The 19,189-nt window shown below is 35.8% G+C and overlaps 1 protein-coding gene across 5 annotated transcripts in view; it reads left to right on the forward strand.

Annotated features, from left to right (window-relative positions):
* Positions 1-796: 796 nt before the first annotated feature.
* Positions 797-19,189, forward strand: part of LOC137238018 (uncharacterized) — a 76,331-nt gene continuing 57,938 nt past the window's right edge. For 4 of the 5 annotated variants that reach the window (XM_067762520.1, XM_067762522.1, XM_067762523.1 and 1 more), the window contains exon 1: positions 797-1,325. The gene's annotated coding sequence lies outside the window, so the exon portion shown is untranslated. Of the gene's footprint in view, positions 1,330-19,189 lie in introns of all 5 variants that reach the window. The other variant, XM_067762521.1, reaches the window with a different exon arrangement.

Consider the following 19,189-nt stretch of genomic DNA (forward strand, 5'->3'; position numbering starts at 1 on the left):
AGATTTCAATGAGGCTAAGATATTTTTTTCAACCGATTTCCGGGATCACAAACCATGTAATTAATATAATTATTCAGACATTAATATTTTTATCAAAAAACTTCGTCATGCACATAGATGAAAATATTAACACCGCCACGTTTAGGCCGAATAAGTATTTGTACATATTGGAAAAAGTTGAAGTTATCGTTATTGAACAACATGCACCAACAAAGGGGTCTTCATAATGATCACTTGGCAACAAACCCTATTCTCATATTTTACTGCCTCAAACATTTATCAGACATACCAGAAATTTGAACATTTGCAATTTTTTTTGTAAATTTATGTATACAATGAACATTGAACCAAAGACTTCCTGTCGCTATGTGAGGTACATGAGCACTCACCTAGGGACAGCAAACGCTATGAGTAGTATATATATATATATATATATATATATATATATATATATATATACAAGTATGTGTGTATAAAATTGGTATACGCGGACGCGCAAGTTCATCCAAGTGTACATATGTAAGTAGAATTCTCATCTTATACATACATATATACTTTAATATATCGTAGATGATCTTTGCTAAGCATTTTCACATTTCATCTCACATTTGGCGTTCCATGTTTCAGATGTAGTCGTAAAATGTTTTGTTTTTGCAAATGTGCTCTCAAGTACCACAATGTCAGGTGGTGTTGGGTGGGAGGTGCGGCATATAGGCAATATTGGCTGTTGGGGCACGGTTTTTCAGCGATGCACGACATCCGCACAAGTCATCGCAAACTGGTCGAATCAACGACGTACAAATTAGTCGCTACAAGTGTGCACAGCCGGTTGAACGTGTGTTGTGTGTGTCTGACTCAGCGCATTAAGAAAGAACAAAAGTACATATATGATTTCGATCTTGCTAGCGATCGAGTGTAAATTAATATCTAATTAAAGCTGTGTGCTTGTGCAGCAAAAATACTCACATAATGGGAATTACTTAAAAAAATTTAATATTCTTATTAGTTATTAAATAAATACAAAAAAAAAAAATAATAATTATTGTGTCTTGTGAATAATTGTAGAAAAGGCGCAGTTCATGTTTTTTCAGTTACTCCAGTGAATCATTGTGCAAATACATAGTTTCTTAAAGATTTTTTATGAAGTATCAATATTTTTCAAATTGCTTGTGTGTAACTAACGAAGGAGAATGACAGTATTAAATGATAAAATTAACGACATTGAAGATCAGCCTTAGTGCTATATACCGGCAGTAAAATAATATCTTCGGAGATGGACGGATGTAGGCGCTGAAAGCATTTGAGGATTGCAAAATACTTTAGTTGTAAGTACGTAATACAAATATATTTAAATAAACAATTTATTATAAGTATAACGTATGAAAATCAATCTTAAATGACATTAATTGAACAATTTGCTATTGAAAGTGCAAAGCCGTTAATCAAACCATTTACTTTTGCAGTCAGGTATTTAACAATAAAGAAAAAAGATAAATATGCGATGCATATAAACTTTTCGGGCTGTTGATATAAAGCCTACTACGCCCATCGTTTTTTCTTAATATTAGTAGTGCAAATTATAAGCCCCAAATGTGTTCATCTAACTCCTCATCTATGTCCATGACTAACTCAGCGTGCTATGTGGCTTAAAATATTCCCGCGTAATTCATTTGAGTGTGTCTGTCATGAGAGGTGACTTAAATCCATTGACCCGAAGTTTCGAGAGGTAGAAATAAAGTGGTTCTTGCGACAGTCGAGCTAGTACAAAAACGTTCTAGTACCAGAGCTGTCTATATCGGAAATAACCTCCTCACCTTCGGGCCTGTGTTCAGATGTTGAAAGTGTGGAGTGCCGGAGGAAATACGATCGAGGCCAACACACCACATTTTAGGAGTGAGAACAGCTATCAGGTTTTCTTATATTTGAGGTGACGCACTACCCTCAGGTGGCCCAATGAAACTAGGCTTAACTTGTTCATGTGTTGGCTCCCCGAAGGGGGGGGGGGGAGGCGATATAGTTGCCAATACTTCGTATGCGCATTTCTCTGCGTTCCCTTTCGTCATGTATCAATTTCGCCATAACTATAAAGGCCATCTTGCTCACAGCAGTCCAACAATCTACTTGTCCGCACATTCGTTGAACTTCCTAAGGCTCCTCTCCAAAAACTCTGCGTACAGAGAGTCTTTCGCTGTGAAAACCAAACGTTCTAGTACCAGAGCTGTCTACATCGGAAATAACCTCCTAACCTTTGGGCCTGTGTTCAGATGTTGAAAGTGCGGAGTGCGGGAGGAAATACGATCGAGGCCAACACACCACATTTTAGGAGTGAGAACAGCTATCAGGTTTTCTTATATTTGAGGTGACGCACTACCCTCAGGTGGCCCAATGAAACCAGGCTAATCTTGTTCATGTGTTGGTTCCCCGAAGGGGGGGGGGAGGCGATATAGTTGCCAATACTTCGTATGCGCATTTCTCTGCGTTCCCTTTCTTCATGTATCAATTTCGCCATAACTATAAAGGCCATCTTGCTCACAGCAAGAACAAAGTTGCTCACATGGAACTTCCTAAGGCTCCTCTCCAAAAACTCTGTGTAGAGAGTCTTTCGCTGTGAAAACGAGGCAAGTTAAACCTTCTGCGCTTTCCAATTCTGAGGGGTAGTGTGGAAAGAAAGGATCCTCCTCTATACGACGCTAATGTAGATATTCCTTGAAGCCGCCGTGCCTGGTAGCTATCAGGTCTATAAACAGCATAGGTACTAGAGAACTTCTCGTATTTACTAGCAGACCGGAATTATATTTTTGATAAGAATTTTAAGTTTGGTCGTTGAGAAAACTTGTGGTAACACTTTGCCCACCTTGCGCTAAATATACATAAATGTATACAAAAATAAATATTCAAAATTTCAGTTTATTTAAAATTTCAGAAGATTTTATTAAAAAATAGTTATTCGAATCGGATTGCAAGTAAACGGCCGACAATAAAAGGAAATTTAGAGTGTATAAAAACAAAACATATAAACATATCCATAATAGAGCGGTAAAAGAAAAACAAGCAGCAAAAACGGTACTTATAATTTTTTCAGATGAAATGAGGACACATCGATTCAAAACATGCACATGCTTCCACACATCAACTAATATGGAGCTGAGTGCCACCTTTGTTCATGCGTAAAGGATTGAAGGACTTTTATGAAACTTTGAAGGAAGGGAAGCATTGTACCGAATATTCTTTGACTATTTTTTTCAGGAACAATTCGGGATTATTTTATGTATTACTTTGAAACCACTTGTATGTAATTCTTGCGGAATAATTTCGAGACAGTTTCAGGATTACTTTGAGATTGCCTTACCAGTATTTTAAACAGTTTCCGAACCATTTCAAAACTATTTTGAAAACATCTAAACTATTACAGGATTACTGCGGTATTATTTTCGTAACTATTTCGAGACTATTTTGGGGACGATTTGGAACAGTTTCTGGATGACTCCTAGTGTCATTTCGGAAAAACTTTAGAATCATTCCGAACTGTTTCGAAATAATTTGCAGAGAGTTTAAGAATCACCTTGTGACTGATTTCAGTACCAAAATAGCTCTGGAGGATTCACGAAATAATACCTGAAATAATCCCGAAGTGATCCTGAAATTCTTTAAAACTGGTCCCGAAATAGTCTCGAAAATAATATTCCACTGATGCTGTAACTGCCACGAAATTAGTTCACAATAGTCTCGAAATGATCCAGAAGTAGTTCCTAAATTATACCCGAAATAGTTCTGAAGTAATAATGAAATTTTTCAAAATTGTTCTTGAAATGGTCTTGAAATAATTTAAAAACAAGCCCAAAGTGATCCCTTAAGAGTCCTGAAATGGTTTCGAAATAGTAGATATTGAAATAATCGTGGAAAAAATACTGAAGTGTTCGTGCAGTCATGCCAAAATACTCTAAAAATAGTCGCAAAATGGATCTAGAATATACGATAGAATAAACAAAGGGGACCCTGTAACATTTGATGGAATTCCGTCAACATGTTACGCACGGACAAAGGTGGCACTTAACTCCATATTAGCTGATATGCATGCGGGGCCCCGTCTTACTGAATTTCTTGATCTACATGAATCGATGTGACTTTATTGCGAAAAAGCGTTGAATAGCTTTTTTAAAGTCCTTTTTTGTTTTATCGCAATTTTACCGATATGTGTATACGTTTCTCTTTTATTCACTCTTAATTTGAGTCACATTTATACTGCCGAACGTTTAAATGAAGAATGTAGCTTGTGATGAACCCTAAATTATAATAATGAACGACTGTTAGGCGAAGCCTAAACCACTTCAGTACAATTCCTATTTTAGCATTATAAAATCTGAGTTGGAATCCAAATACATACTTAGAATAACTATTTAGAGGCTCTGAATACACTATTTAAATCCCTAATTGAATTAACAATTTTTCATTTTTAATCTAATAACAGCAGACTTGGACTTATGACTTTTACCTCATGATTCTGATGATGTGTTGACAAGTCTGACTAAAAAATTGGAATAAGCGCCTCGAAACACATACATATGGGTCCAACGTATGGACCACTTTTTTTGTGTGTATCAGTATTACATATGATCATGTTATGTGTTCTAAAATATGTAATAATTGTCGAAAGGAATGATAATGGTTGAACGTAGAATAAGTTTAAGAAAGCGTTTGCTCATTTTAGAGAAGCCAAAAGCTGTTAGTAATAAATAGGGCCCCAAACTTTTCCACTTCCTCAATCCATGCCCACATGTGTACAAATCGGTGAAGGCATTCAAGGTCAAAATTTCTCAATCAGCACAATAAAATGGTCAGCCATAGGCTTTTGAAGGCCACCTTGACGTATACTTTATCAAAACAAAATAAATAATTTTTGTAATTGATATTAGAGAAAAATTGTAAGTTTACAAACGGCGATGGTTTGTTTGGATTTTTGTTTTTATCGGCCTATTGATAAATGATTTTTTGTTCTGGCCGTGAGCTCGAATCGAACCCTGAACGAAAACAAAATAAATTTGAAAATGAGTTTCATACATATGTGGCGCTCCCCTTACTCCCTTACTCGAATGCCGTTGATTTTACATGGCGAGCAGGTGTAGGTGCAGGTGTCGTGTGCATAATTTTCGCACAAAGACCCACATACGCCACAATAACTGTCGACTTCGACTGTCCATAACTTTAAAAGTAATAAAGAATCCGATCTTCGGTTTTAACATATCTCTAGAACGAACTTACATTTGTAATAATTAAATGTAAATAATTAAAAATGATTTTTTCAGAGTCATGGGTCTTTTCTCGCTGATCGTTACATATTTATAATTCCATCATGGTTATCAGAGCGGATCAAATAAATTGTTTGCAGTGTATGCACCATAATATTTCAATCCTAGTAAACTCGCAAGTTATAAGCTCAGATTGTGAGAAAACTAGGCTTAATGTTCAAATTACCAAATCTGATATGATTTAAAAGGGTTCAAAAGTAACGGTTTTTTGGTTGACTCAATACGAAATACCTAATTTTTTTCACAACGCACTAGGTCCCTTTGCAGAGAGATTAAAGTATTAAGCTAAATAACTTTTTGCAATATGAAACTCAGAAACATAATATTTGAGCATTATTAAAACGACTTGACTATGTCTTACTCGTGGAGAATCAAAAAGATTTGGATTGTGATGGCCACTCAACGCGTACACGCATGAATAGCGAGCCACACCGAACGTGTGTAGACCCTATTTGAAGTACCCATTTAATTTTGGATTTGATCACCAACCTTGTACCCCATTACATTTATGTGGAGCATAGGTGTTACGCTCCAAATCTTTCCCATAATAATAATAATAATACATAAAGTACGTCGAGAAGCCAACCTTCACATCTATGCACGTGAAGGTTCCGTCTTCTCTTGACCCGTTTTTTGCTCCCTTGATCACCATTCATGCTTATAGAACTTTAAAGATCCCTATATCCATCCCATCACGCCACGTTTCCCTCCACTTTGTAATCTGAAAAATTTCCTTTACCTGGCTTTTAAGGTTTAGTCCTGGCAGTTATACTTGATACAAGTATACATAAGCCTTAACAAATTTTGACTAACACTTGAGAATAATCGGGACATCTGCTTATCGAATGCATATACTAGACGAGTCGGGATCCCGAAGTTTACAGGGTTTTCTGATAACACGAAACTTATAAGTTTAATTAATAATTTAATTGAATAAAAATACATAATTCCCTGCAAGTCATCTTCTTGAGGTCCCGCAGTGAGGCATCCCTAGCATCGACAAATAAGTTCGTTGCTAACCATTAAATTAATTTTATTACTTAATAAAAAAAATTTACACTTATCCATTTACAAAATATTTTATCGCTTGTATTGAAATGTTTAATTTTATCATGTAAAGGTGTTTTGAAATTCATTTTTAAAAAAACAGCTTCAAGTTTATTCTAAAATATATTTTATACACTGCGCATATAATTAAAATACCGAACAACACAACACAACACAAAGCACACAAAGATTTTACATTAGTACTATTATGTTCTAAAGCTAGAAAGTGTTTATTCTAAATGAAATATGTAAAATATACAAAAGCTAATGGTCAAAAGAGCATTAAATAAATTTTTTTAATTTAAAAAAATTAATTTAACGGAAAACTGTTAAATAATACATTGGGGTGATCTTTTTACTACGATATATAATTAAAGCCTGTATGACTTTGCGAATATAAGTAAGTTTTACGTATAGAATGTGTACGAAAACTAATCAGTTAAAAGTGATGAGAACTGAAAAGTCCAATTAAACCTATTAATATCGACAGAGAATGAAGATAACCAGATGGGAAGTCTTAAAAAGAAATATTTTAAATAAGTTCTAAGAAATTCGTAATTTACTTATTTAAACTGAGTAAAATTAAGGTAATTTACCTTTATTTGTTTAATGGTGTGTTCAATTTGTACTTATTATTAAGAATTCATGATCTTAAAGAAAGAAACATTTACTGGAATATTGCGATGGTACCATTTCGAAAACCGACAACGTAATCATCACCAGGCAATTTCATAATGTTATCAAAGGTTTTACCGAGACTCGAACCGCGAATCACATGGTGAAAATGCAGTTGCCTTAACAACTAGGCTATCCTGCTTCTATTTGTTTGCATGGTTATTTCAGTTTTTCTCATTTCTACACTAACAATACAATTGAGACATTCTGACTCTATTAATTTGTGTGTTGTGTAGATTTGTTTTTGTGAAGTTTCTTTTTCGTAGAGAATGAGAAGCTTTGTAAACTCGTGCTCAGTTTTACATATTAATATTTATTTGTTAAAGTGCGAACGTCAAGCTGTGAAGTTGTGTTTTGATTTCTACTGTGCCTTATTTTGTCTTAAATAAATAAATTTGTTTGTTTAAATAATTATTGTGCTAAAAATAAGTGTAAACACGTTGTGTACTGCATTCGCAATTTAAAGTTCTGCTTTTCTTTACTAAAATAAATTGTATCTTAAAAATAATTGATAAAGTGTGTATATCCATACATACATACATATTTGCCGAGTCACTTTGCATATTTGTTGTTGCATTTGATTGGCATTTACATATTTTCAGTTTTCAATTGTTATTTGCTCGTGCACATTTACTTCATTTTCTTTTCACTGCCACAGCTGTTTGCATTGTGTGTTGTTAAGCGTCAGTTAATAGCGATCTTAAACTGCACATACAGTGATCTTCAAACTGCTCAAACAGTGATTTTCTTACTGTGATCTCCAAACTATTTTCACTGCCTCCGTCTGTTTAATCAATTTTACTTTAACTTATAATGTCTTGCAATTTTGTTAACTGCCAATTGAAAGGTGATACCGAGCGTTTCGTGTCGTGCTGGCTTTGTGATGAGCTTGCTCATATGAAGTGCGCTAGTTTGAGAGCAAGGGTGTGTGATGCGATCAACGATAACAAGGGTGTGCGTTGGTCGTGCTTGAAATGCAGATCCACCGAAGTGGATCTTTTTAAGCTTTTCAAACATACCCGAAACGCATTCTCCGAAATCGGTAAGGAACTTTCTACATTAGGGGATAAATTCAAGTATTATGAAAACTTGTTTAAAACTTTCAAATGTATTACCGATTCAGCTGCTAATGCTAACAGCGACAGTCGTGACAGCAAACGAAAACGAACTGATGTCTCGGCTGGCGTATTGACCCTAGACCCCGTTCAAAACATCCAGAACCCAATCGTTCCTACACCTAGCACGATAGAATTAATAAACTTAGCATCTCCAAGTCCTCTTACAGTAGAGCCTTCAACATCAAAGGCACCTCCAACAAAACTAGCAGCTAGAAAAAATATTGAACCTGCAAACCGTTCTCAGGCGACTGAGCCTGGAACTAGGAAGTTGGTTGTAGTCCCTCCTAAAAAATCGATATTCGTGTCAAGATTCGACAGGGATACTACTGAGGAGGATCTGAAATCGTATATCTTCTCAAAAAGGAAAACCCATGACGTAACAATTCGGAAATTTAATTTTAGTTATGAAAGAAACGTATCTTCCTTTAGATTAGATGTACCTTTTGACCATTTTGACACTATCTTGAGTAACGATTTTTGGCCCTCTGGGGCACTTGTGCGGGAATTTGAATATAGGCGGAATAAGAGTGTTCCAAACTTGGCAAAGATCCCTGTTAATAACACTGAGTCAAAAAACTGAACGAAAAATCTGCTTTAGATATACTTTACCAAAATGTTAGAGGCTTAAACACCAAGTTAACAGAACTGTTTTTAAAATCATTTAACTCAAGCTACGATATAATTGCTTTAACCGAAACCTGGCTGAAACCTCATGTCTTTAACTAAGAGATCCTCTGTAATGACTACCAGATATATCGAAATGACCGCCTGAACAGGGTTGGAGGTGGGGTTCTGCTTGCTGTACACTCTTCAATACCATCTGAAGAGATTTGCGTAACCGCCACCGATACAACTGAGTTCTTGTGCATACGCACACAACTAGCAAATATCCACATTTATTTGGCCATCTGTTATATCCCGCCATCTTCTGAACTGTCCGTTTATATGAATCACATTTCCTTGCTAAGAACTGTTAATTCGATGCTAAAGCCTTCCGATTCCATTATTGTCTTGGGTGACTTCAATATGCCACACATATCATGGTGCATCTCTGACTTTAATATCGTACCAGTTTCGTCAAAGTCTTCCAACAATGAATTTCTAGACGGAATGTCTGAGCTGTGCCTTCAACAAATCAACATCCAATCGAATAAATTCGGAAGAGTGTTGGATTTAGCCTTTGTGGATGATGAATCTAAATATTCCATTAGTCGATGCGAACCCATTATTGAACCTGAAGATGCTTACCACCCTTCCCTCAAAATAGTTTACGAAGTTGTAAATTATGCTTGTAACAGCGGAAATAAACGATACGACTCCAGTTATCGCTTCGACTTTGCGAAGGCCAATTTTAAAAAATTAAATCGTGATCTATCTCGAATAGTGTGGCCAACATTTAATGCTGATGTGGAGCAAAGCGTTTCTCACTTTTACAATACCATTTACTGTCTTTTTGAAAAATACGTACCTAAGCGGATTTGTGTACATTCCGATACAAGCCAAGTATGGTTCACTAAAGAGCTGAAAATTTTAAAGAATAAAAAGTCTCGATCTTTCAAGTTGTCCAAAAAGACGGGTTTACATAACCATTACTTACAGTACTCGATTCTACGCTGCAAGTATTTTCAATTGAACAAAAAGTGTTACAAAGCTTATCTTTGTAAAATGAAAAGAAATATAACTTGCAACCCGAAGGCATTTTACGGATTCGTAAACTCTAAACGCAGGGTGAAAGGGTTTCCATCATCCATGAAATTCCAAGATAATATTTCCAGCGATGATCAAGAGATTGCCGACTTCTTTGCGGAATTTTTCAAATCAAATTACTCTATTGAGACCAACGTTCCACCTAATGAATACCCATACCATATTGATTCATGTTATTCAATCAGAGCTCCATTTATATCTTCAGAAGATGTATTATCTTATTTAAAAACTTTAAAAGTATCATATTCATACGGCCCCGACAGGATCCCGACACACTTTCTTAAAAAATGTGCCGCAAACATCTATCAGCCGCTAACAGATTTATTTAATTTATCTTTAATTTATGGCGTTTTCCCAACAATATGGAAGGAATCTTTTCTTATTCCGCTTCATAAAAATGGAAGCAGGTCTTCAATAGAAAACTACCGGGGCATAGCAAAGTTATCCGCTATCCCAAAGTTATTTGAGGCTATTGTTACCCACCACCTAACATTCCCTATTTCCCCCATAATTGCAAGCTCGCAGCATGGGTTCTGTAAGGGCAAATCACCTATCACCAATTTACTAGAATTTACCACCCACGTTTCTAATGGATTTAGAAAAGGCCTTCACACTGATGTAATTTACACCGATTTCAGTAAAGCTTTCGACAAAGTATCACACCCATTACTTATTCATAAGCTCAGTCAACTCGGTTTTCAACCCCGTCTTATATGTTGGATTTCTTCGTATCTTGGTTATCGTACGCAAAAAGTAATCTTTAAAAATACACTTTCTGGGGTCATCAATGTTTCTTCTGGTGTTCCTCAGGGCAGCCATCTTGGTCCGATTCTGTTCTTGTTGTTCATAAACGATATATCTGGTACAATTAAATACTCAAAAATCTTGATGTACGCAGACGATGTAAAACTTTTCAAATCATGTGCCTCGGTTGAGGAACATTCCTTGCTTCAAATGGATTTAAATCACTTGGTTACCTGGTGCAATGTAAATTATATGCCGCTCAATCTCAAAAAATGTAAATTCATGTGTTTTTCTCGGAGAGTTTCGCCACCAGCTTCATATACAATTAACAACTATAGTCTAGAAACTGTAAATAATTTTATTGACTTGGGAGTCATGATGGATTCCAAACTTAGTTTCAATCTTCATATTAATGCTACAGTGAATAAAGGCAAAGGTGTTTTTGCATTTGTTAAACGGTGGTCAAAAGAATTTAACGACCCTTACATAACTAAAGCACTTTTTACAACATTAGTTAGGCCAATATTAGAATACGGCTCGATAATTTGGAATCCGCGTTATCAAGTCCATGCAGACAGTCTCGAATCAATACAAAAACAATTTTTACTATTTGCCTTAAGAAATTTCCAATGGGACTCTTTAACTAATCTTCCACCTTATACTAATCGATTAAAGCTTATCAATCTTCCAACTCTTGCTAGTCGAAGGGAAATGCTTGGTGTGATATTTATGACAAAACTTTTAAATGGATCAATTTCGAGCCCATTCCTTCTGAATGAAGTGAACTTTTGCGTTCCCTCTCGGACATCGAGACACTTCAAACCTCTTCTGCTGAAACAATGTAGAACGAATTTCGAACAAAATGAACCTTTTCGGCGTTTATGCCAAGATTATAACTCTCACTCAAACACATTTGATAGCTCGGACTCCCTTTTTTCTATAAAAAAGATTGTTCTCACCTCTCTAAATTAATGTATAATACGTTTGCTTCTGTTCTCTTTAAGTATTACGCTTGGCTGATGAAATTTCTTCTGTAGCTGAGCAGTCTCAGATCGTGACGCTTGACAAACCGCTGCCCATCAAAGACTCGGCAAAATAAAAAAAAAAAAAAAAAAGTGATTATATATATATATAAATCGATCGCGTGAACAGGATTAGCCTGGTTTCATTGGGCCACTTGAGGGCAGCGCGCTGCCACAACGTCCATTAAAAAAAAAAAAAAAAAAAAAAAAAAAAAAAAATGGTGTGTTCAAATTGTACTTATTATTAAGAAACCTTTGATAACATTACAAAATTGCCTGATGATGATTACGTTGGCGGTTTTCGAAATGGTACCATCGCAATATGCCAGTAAATTTTTCTTTCCTTCTATTCAGTTTCTCTTAGAAACACATAATAATTGAATATTCAATTATTATAAGCCGGTCTTAAGCTCATGAATTCTTAATATTAAGGTAATCAGTTAAAAAGTTAAAAACAGGTTTGATTCAATCACAAACGACTGCATTTCATTTTTTTCTAAACTGTATTATTATAATAAGTTGTTACATACTTTTGTTAAATACTTTTAACAAAATTTTAAAATAAGGCAATTTTTTTTTTAAATGCAACGATATGCTAGTTCAAAACATCAAAAAATTTAGGGCGAAAACTAAGAAGTAGCACTAGCACCGCTGATCCGTTTATATAAAGCATAAACACAAAACAATAAACGCACCGAAGCTACAAACACATAAATAAGGTTAAACGACTTGAATTACTGACTTCTACCTGCCTCAGTCAGCCACACAAAATGATCAGTAACCACATACGAATACACAAACAACCATTTTTACAATACCTGCTCATGTGCCTACGAATTATGAATACAAGCCATTGATGATTTCACAATGCCGAACACGGTTTGTTTCGAAACCAAATTAGCCAAAATCAACAAAATTAGTAAAATATTAGAATTAAAGACGGATAGTTAAATAAAATTATATTTTAACTAACAAACTTATTTGACAAGCACCGAACTCAGGTAACTAAAACAAAATTAAATTACATAAATAATCGATCAAAGTGCTTGATTTTCCGATAAAATATCAAAAAATTCTTCTTGAAATTTTTACCTTATCTAAAATTGTTGTGATCTACCTAGCCGCTTCTTAGCTATAGCCAATACAAATAACTTGCTAGTGTGTTAAAATTCAATGCAATACATTTCTCTAAATGATGAACGCATGGAAAAATAGATTTTTATTATATTTAGATTTAAATTTTTTTAAGGTTGACTTTAAGTTGGATATCAAAAAAATCGCAAGTCACTATCACCGATATAGTTGGTCCAAAATACTTCTCTGGATCCGCCCATGGTGGCACCGCTGTTAAAATATCCTAGGTTTTGAGATTTCATTCCTATATTGAACCGATGCTTGCCGAGCATTCATGTAATTTGTGGTACATCTTTTAAGACAAGGGGAAGGGGTGAATCTTCAATGTCTTGAGGTAGCGTGCTTTGGATGAATGTGTCAAAAGCTTACGAAAGATCAACTTCCACAAGCACCGTCCTCTTATAGGGTGTTTCCTGGTCCATTGCGTAATTTGTATGGGTTTTTGTGACGTTTAGCGCAGTTGTGGTGCCATGCATTTTACGGGAGAATTGCTGATGGGTGACTAAACAAAGATTCGCAGGGAAATAAGGGAGCAGGACGGTTTCCAACGTCTTTGCAACTGACAAAAGGGGTGATATTGGTCAATCCAACTCACCTTCGATAGCTGGTTCCACAGGCTTTAGTATTGGACTTACTCTAGCAATTTTCTATTGTTCGCGAATGCCAAATAACTTCCCTCATCGTCAAGGCATTTTAGCATTGGCATGGCTATGCCATTTGGGCCTCTCCATTTAGAGGGCCTGGCCTTTGTAATGGCTTCTTTAAACTCTGTGGAGGTGATGGTTATGGGCGAAATTTCGTGTGTCTGTTTATGTGCTGGTCTGTTTACGCCATTGCCGGTAGAAAGCGCTCCCGCATTTCTTCGATTCCGATAGAGTTTTATCGCCAAAGGCGATTATTATTTTATAATTGTATTTTGTCGCGTTATACAACGATTTGACGGTTGACCGCAATTTACCAGCACCTGCAGAGGATACAGTTCCTTAGATGGTCTTCCCATTTGGCTCGTTTTTGTTCTTTAACTACCCGCATTCCTATTGTGATGGTCTTTGGAGTCGAGCCTTTCTCGTGCTAGATTTGCAGCTTTTGCCTGGATGTGTAGTATGATTTCGGCATTCCACTAGTAGAGGGATGTGGCTTAGGTTTTATCACATATTTCCTAAGCAAAGTTCTAAAGAAACAGTGCTTCAATATAAAACAACTTCGACTTACAACAGGGATAAAAAAAAACACAATAAAGAAAACGTAGGCAGACAAAAGAGCATCAGTCAATGTCAATTGGAAACGAGCCAAAATCCATAAAGCAACCACAACAATAATTGCGATGTATAAAATGTTAAATGCTAAATGGTGGGATGTTTACTAAAGCACCGATATAATAAAAATAAATGTGGAGACAAACAAAAAAAAAAAAACAAAACAAGTAAGGACGGGACTGTCTTCGGCTGTGCCGAAGACTTCATACCTTTCATGAATGGGGCTAAACAATAATCTTATCCCGTTCGTAATCTCCAAATAATCGGATGCATAAGATAAGAAATATATAGTGAACAGATGTACATACCTAAACGATTTTTAAGATAAATATAAAACAAAAAATGGAAAAAACCCCTTATCTGAACGATCGGTTGTATGGGATATATATTATATATAGCTCCGATCGAAATGATTTTTTCAGGAAATCTTCTATGATATATTAGAATAAATATCACCAAGTTTAACGTTTTTAAATTGGAAATTAAGGGAGAAATTGCCAAAAATCTTTCTATCTGAACGATCGGTTGTATGGGATACATACTATATATAGCTCCGATCAAAGTGGTTTTTTTTACGATATCTTCTATGATATATTAGAATAAATATCACCGAGTTTAACGTTTATACTTTCTAAATTGCGGCAGGAATGACCAAAATCGTCTTATCTGAACGATCGGTTGTATGGGAGACATATGTTATAGTGGTCCGATCCTACCGGATCAGACAAGTGTCTAATATAATACAAAAATACATCCTTGTGCCAAATTTCATTGAGATATCTCAAAATTTGAGGGACTAGTTTGCGTTCAAACAGACAGACGGACAGACGGACATAGCTATACCAATTCAGTTCGTCGCCCTGATCAATTCGGTATACTTAATGGTGAGTCTATCTGCTATATTTCTCAACGTTACAAACATCGGACCAAAGTTAATATACCATTTCATGTTCATGAAAGGTATAAAAAAGAAACGAAAGAATGAAAACATTATTTCGCTAGCATGTCGTGGAAATTTCTCGCCTTGGAGTGGATGAAGTGATCGTAATAAAGTGCGTGTAGATCTTGCGACGCCTACTGTCTTGCAAATTTCAGAAGGAGCAACGTCATGTCATGGAATAATAATTGTTCTTAACAGACACAAAAGCAACAAGAATTTTTACCAATCCACATGCAGTAAATTCGTATGTTTTTAAAATTGTCTATACTCAGCTGTGAAAGGCGTTAGACGGAAAAAATATCGATGCTGGAAGTCGGTAGACACGGCGCTACACAGGGTGCTTGTAAGCATAGAGAAAGCCTTTGAATATAAACAATAGTACTCTTGTAGTCATCTTGGACATTGCTGGGCCTTTCAACAATATGTCTAAACGAGCGATCAGGGGTGATTTTAACTACATTGAAGTACACTCAGTCATAATCAGATAGATCGGCTGCATGCAGGAAGATTACTTCACAATTTGGGTTGTAAAAAGCCATGAGATCAATGGACAGGTTCACGCCGCAGGACGGGGTATTATCACTTCTTCTGTGGACGCTAGTCATCAACCAACCGCTCAGGGGGTTCGATAAGGGACCCGTCGAACTTACGGCGTACGCAGATGACGTTGCAGTAACCATAAGTAGAGAGTGCCTTCAAACAAATAGCTTTTTGATGGATAGGGCGCTTCAGGATATATATAACTGGGCTTCTAGTGTCGGGATGATCGCCAATGCAGAGAAGACGGATATGGGCCAGTTTACAAATTGGTGCAGGCCTAAATTTGGAGGAGTTATCCTGCCGAAGAGACCTTGCATAAAATATCTAGGAATCATTATAAGCAATAAGTTATCGTCGAAGTGTAAAGTGGAGAGTGAGGAAGGCCTCCACGGCACTTTATGCATGTAAATGAACGCCGGATTGTACGTGGAGTCCCCATGTTGCTAAGTGAATGCAGTCATTATTACATTCAGACTAAGCATTTCATAGTCATGCGATACATATGACATTGAAACGTTATACCGAGCGGATGGGATTGGGACATAATTCCCGAAGCTACAACTCCATGAGCAACCTTTCAGATTTTTACACGCTTTTCATATAGTTTTTCGGCTCTGTAAATTGAATGGGTCACAAACGACGTGAAATTCTAAATCGCCTGAACTAACCGAAATATTAGAAATGGATTTCCCAGAACGCGTTCTTGTATGGCTCTACTGTAGAATATTCACACTCTTTGTTCAATTAATTTGTATATATAGAAATAAACCTAAACGCTGTTACTACAAGTGCGGCTACGAAATGACCTGCTCTGTGTAAGATTAACACCAGTTCGGAGTTAGCCATTAAGTCTTTGTTGTAAAATTGTCGCTTTGTGAGACTCTCTCACATAGTTTCTGTGATAAGCTCTAAGGTGTTAGTAATTTGAAATACGATCAACATATGAAGTATAATCTAATCAGTGGAAAAATTTTACTCTTTCGCAGAAATGCGCACCGAAGTATTTTCGCTGGGTTCCGACCCCACAGAAGCTTCCTCATTTCTTTTTTTTTAACAAATTTTTGCTAAAAAGCTTGGCGTCCGTTCCAAAGCTACAGCACAAAGAAAAAATATTATTAAGTTGTTGGTATCAATAAACATACATACATATCTACTTACAGTCAAATAATTTTCATTCAACATTGTATGAGCTTTTCTTCTAGCAATATAGTATAATTATTTAGGTGTGTCTGTTTCCCATTAATTCCTCCTTAACAGTTTATTTAACCTCACCGAATTGTGCCGTTATTTTTGGCGATTTTATAGTTTATTTATCTTCACACATATATAGAAAGCTACATATTGTAACGAATTTAGTGAAATTACCCTTATTTCCAATCTTCTGCTAACGTTCGAATCACTAAACTGTTGAATAAATAACTCCAATGCGCACCGAAGTATTTTCGCTGGGTTCCGACCCCACAGAAGCTTCCTCATTTCTTTTTTTTTAACAAATTTTTGCTAAAAAGCTTGGCGTCCGTTCCAAAGCTACAGCACAAAGAAAAAATATTATTAAGTTGTTGGTATCAATAAACATACATACATATCTACTTACAGTCAAATAATTTTCATTCAACATTGTATGAGCTTTTCTTCTAGCAATATAGTATAATTATTTAGGTGTGTCTGTTTCCCATTAATTCCTCCTTAACAGTTTATTTAACCTCACCGAATTGTGCCGTTATTTTTGGCGATTTTATAGTTTATTTATCTTCACACATATATAGAAAGCTACATATTGTAACGAATTTAGTGAAATTACCCTTATTTCCAATCTTCTGCTAACGTTCGAATCACTAAACTGTTGAATAAATAACTCCAATATTCAATAATGCAAAATGGCCTTTATTCAAGTCTTCACAATAACACTACTACTTCTCGACAGATAGCGTGCTTAAATCAAACTGCCTCGTCGTGCCGCAACCGTTGCTGCTTTTATACTGCTTGGTTTCCCCGTTGACATATTTCTTGGCGCTTTTATTTCTAGAATTTACTAGTTCGTTACCAGCTATAACTACGTTTATAGCTTCTCATATGCGCGTGTATATGTGAGTGATAATTGCACAAATTATTGCCTACTTTTGGGAGTATCTCAGATATATGCATGTGTTTGTGTGTTGCTCTCCGCTGCTTGTATGGGCATATGTATAAACATAATGATTGATTTATTGATGTGAAATCAAGTCACTGCTTAGTATTGGCTTAAAGATGATAGTATCCCTTAGTGTTGCTAATATTCGTCACAATATATAAATAATAGAGCTCGGACTAATCTAATTGTTGATTTATCGAACTATTCGAACATTTCAGGGGTATAATACTATTATTCGGTTAACAAAATTCGATTAGTCGAATGTTGTGGACTCATACCAAATGCTTTGTGGAATATTGCCATATCTTGGATGTGGCTTTAAAAATGTTCTCTATCTCAAACAACTTTGAAAATTTCCAGCATCAGAATTTTATAAAAAATCGACTTATTTCAGAATATATTCATTAATACCGTATCGGAGCGTAAATTCAATAGATTTTAAAGTCATTTCGAGCCTGATTAAGTATTACTGAAATTGGGATATGGTCCTAGGGAGCCGACATGGCTTGCTTTAATTGGTGTCCACTGACATTGCTGCATGTCAATAGGAAAGCGAGAAAACTGTTGGAGTCGCCTTTCCTGTGGTCTTATCAAAATTGTATCTGCCAGCCTACTTCTTAGTCAAAGTAGTAATAAATACGAGCAACAGATTGGACTGCTTAGAAAGTGTCTGATTTTATATAAAGAAATAAAATTTTCGTATACTAATTAATGACAAAAACGATAAAAACAATAGGGCCCACTTTCCAATAAGAATATTTTGGAGAGATATGCAGCTCATTCCAGGGGCTACATACAATTTTAACGATGGAATGGACCGTGAGGCTTTCTCTTTTTCTGCTGCGAGACTGGATGTCACACGCGTCGGCTAACGTACCTAGAAACTAAATTACTCACGCTGCTTATAGTGCTTAAAAGTGAGCGTAAGATTCTATGTTGAGCGCGGCTGCGTAGCTAGGGAAACTCGTAAAGTTCGAATTCGTCCCCAAATCCCTGCATTGCTCAATTGTTTCGGTAGTGAGCTCCCTAGTACACATGTATATATTTTGTAACAATTGGCGTAACAAATTTCATTGTAGAATTTGATTGTGGAAATATAAATATATACATATACAAATTTAATAATGTACGTATGTACGGAATATATCTACAGGCCCACGCAAAGTATATACAAAAGTATGTATATGGAGCATTCCACGGCCAGTACGGAACATGTTGCGTAGAAAATTAGTACTGCTTAGTTTCACTATGCATTATACTCAGTTGCAACTTAGATGAGTCTATCAAATTTATCTCTACACCATTCTCGACTTCTATGACTGAAAAGTGTGTGTGTCCACGATTCATCGCAACGGATTCAGTTATAGGTTATAAAGTATGACCAACACAAGTTCGCGTATCCGCTATTAAATGCAACCGGTTTTCTAGCGAGTTGTTTAACAACTGTCAAAACCTTCAACCATTGTCGCTAGATGGGTCTCCTAAGGGATTTTTTATCCGCAAATGTAGATGTAAACAAAACGGCTTATATTTAAAAAAATTACCGTATATAAAACTACATTTAGTAGT

The sequence above is a fragment of the Eurosta solidaginis genome, chromosome 1, assembly GCF_040869045.1.
Source record: "Eurosta solidaginis isolate ZX-2024a chromosome 1, ASM4086904v1, whole genome shotgun sequence".
Classification (NCBI taxonomy): Eukaryota; Metazoa; Arthropoda; class Insecta; order Diptera; family Tephritidae; genus Eurosta; species Eurosta solidaginis.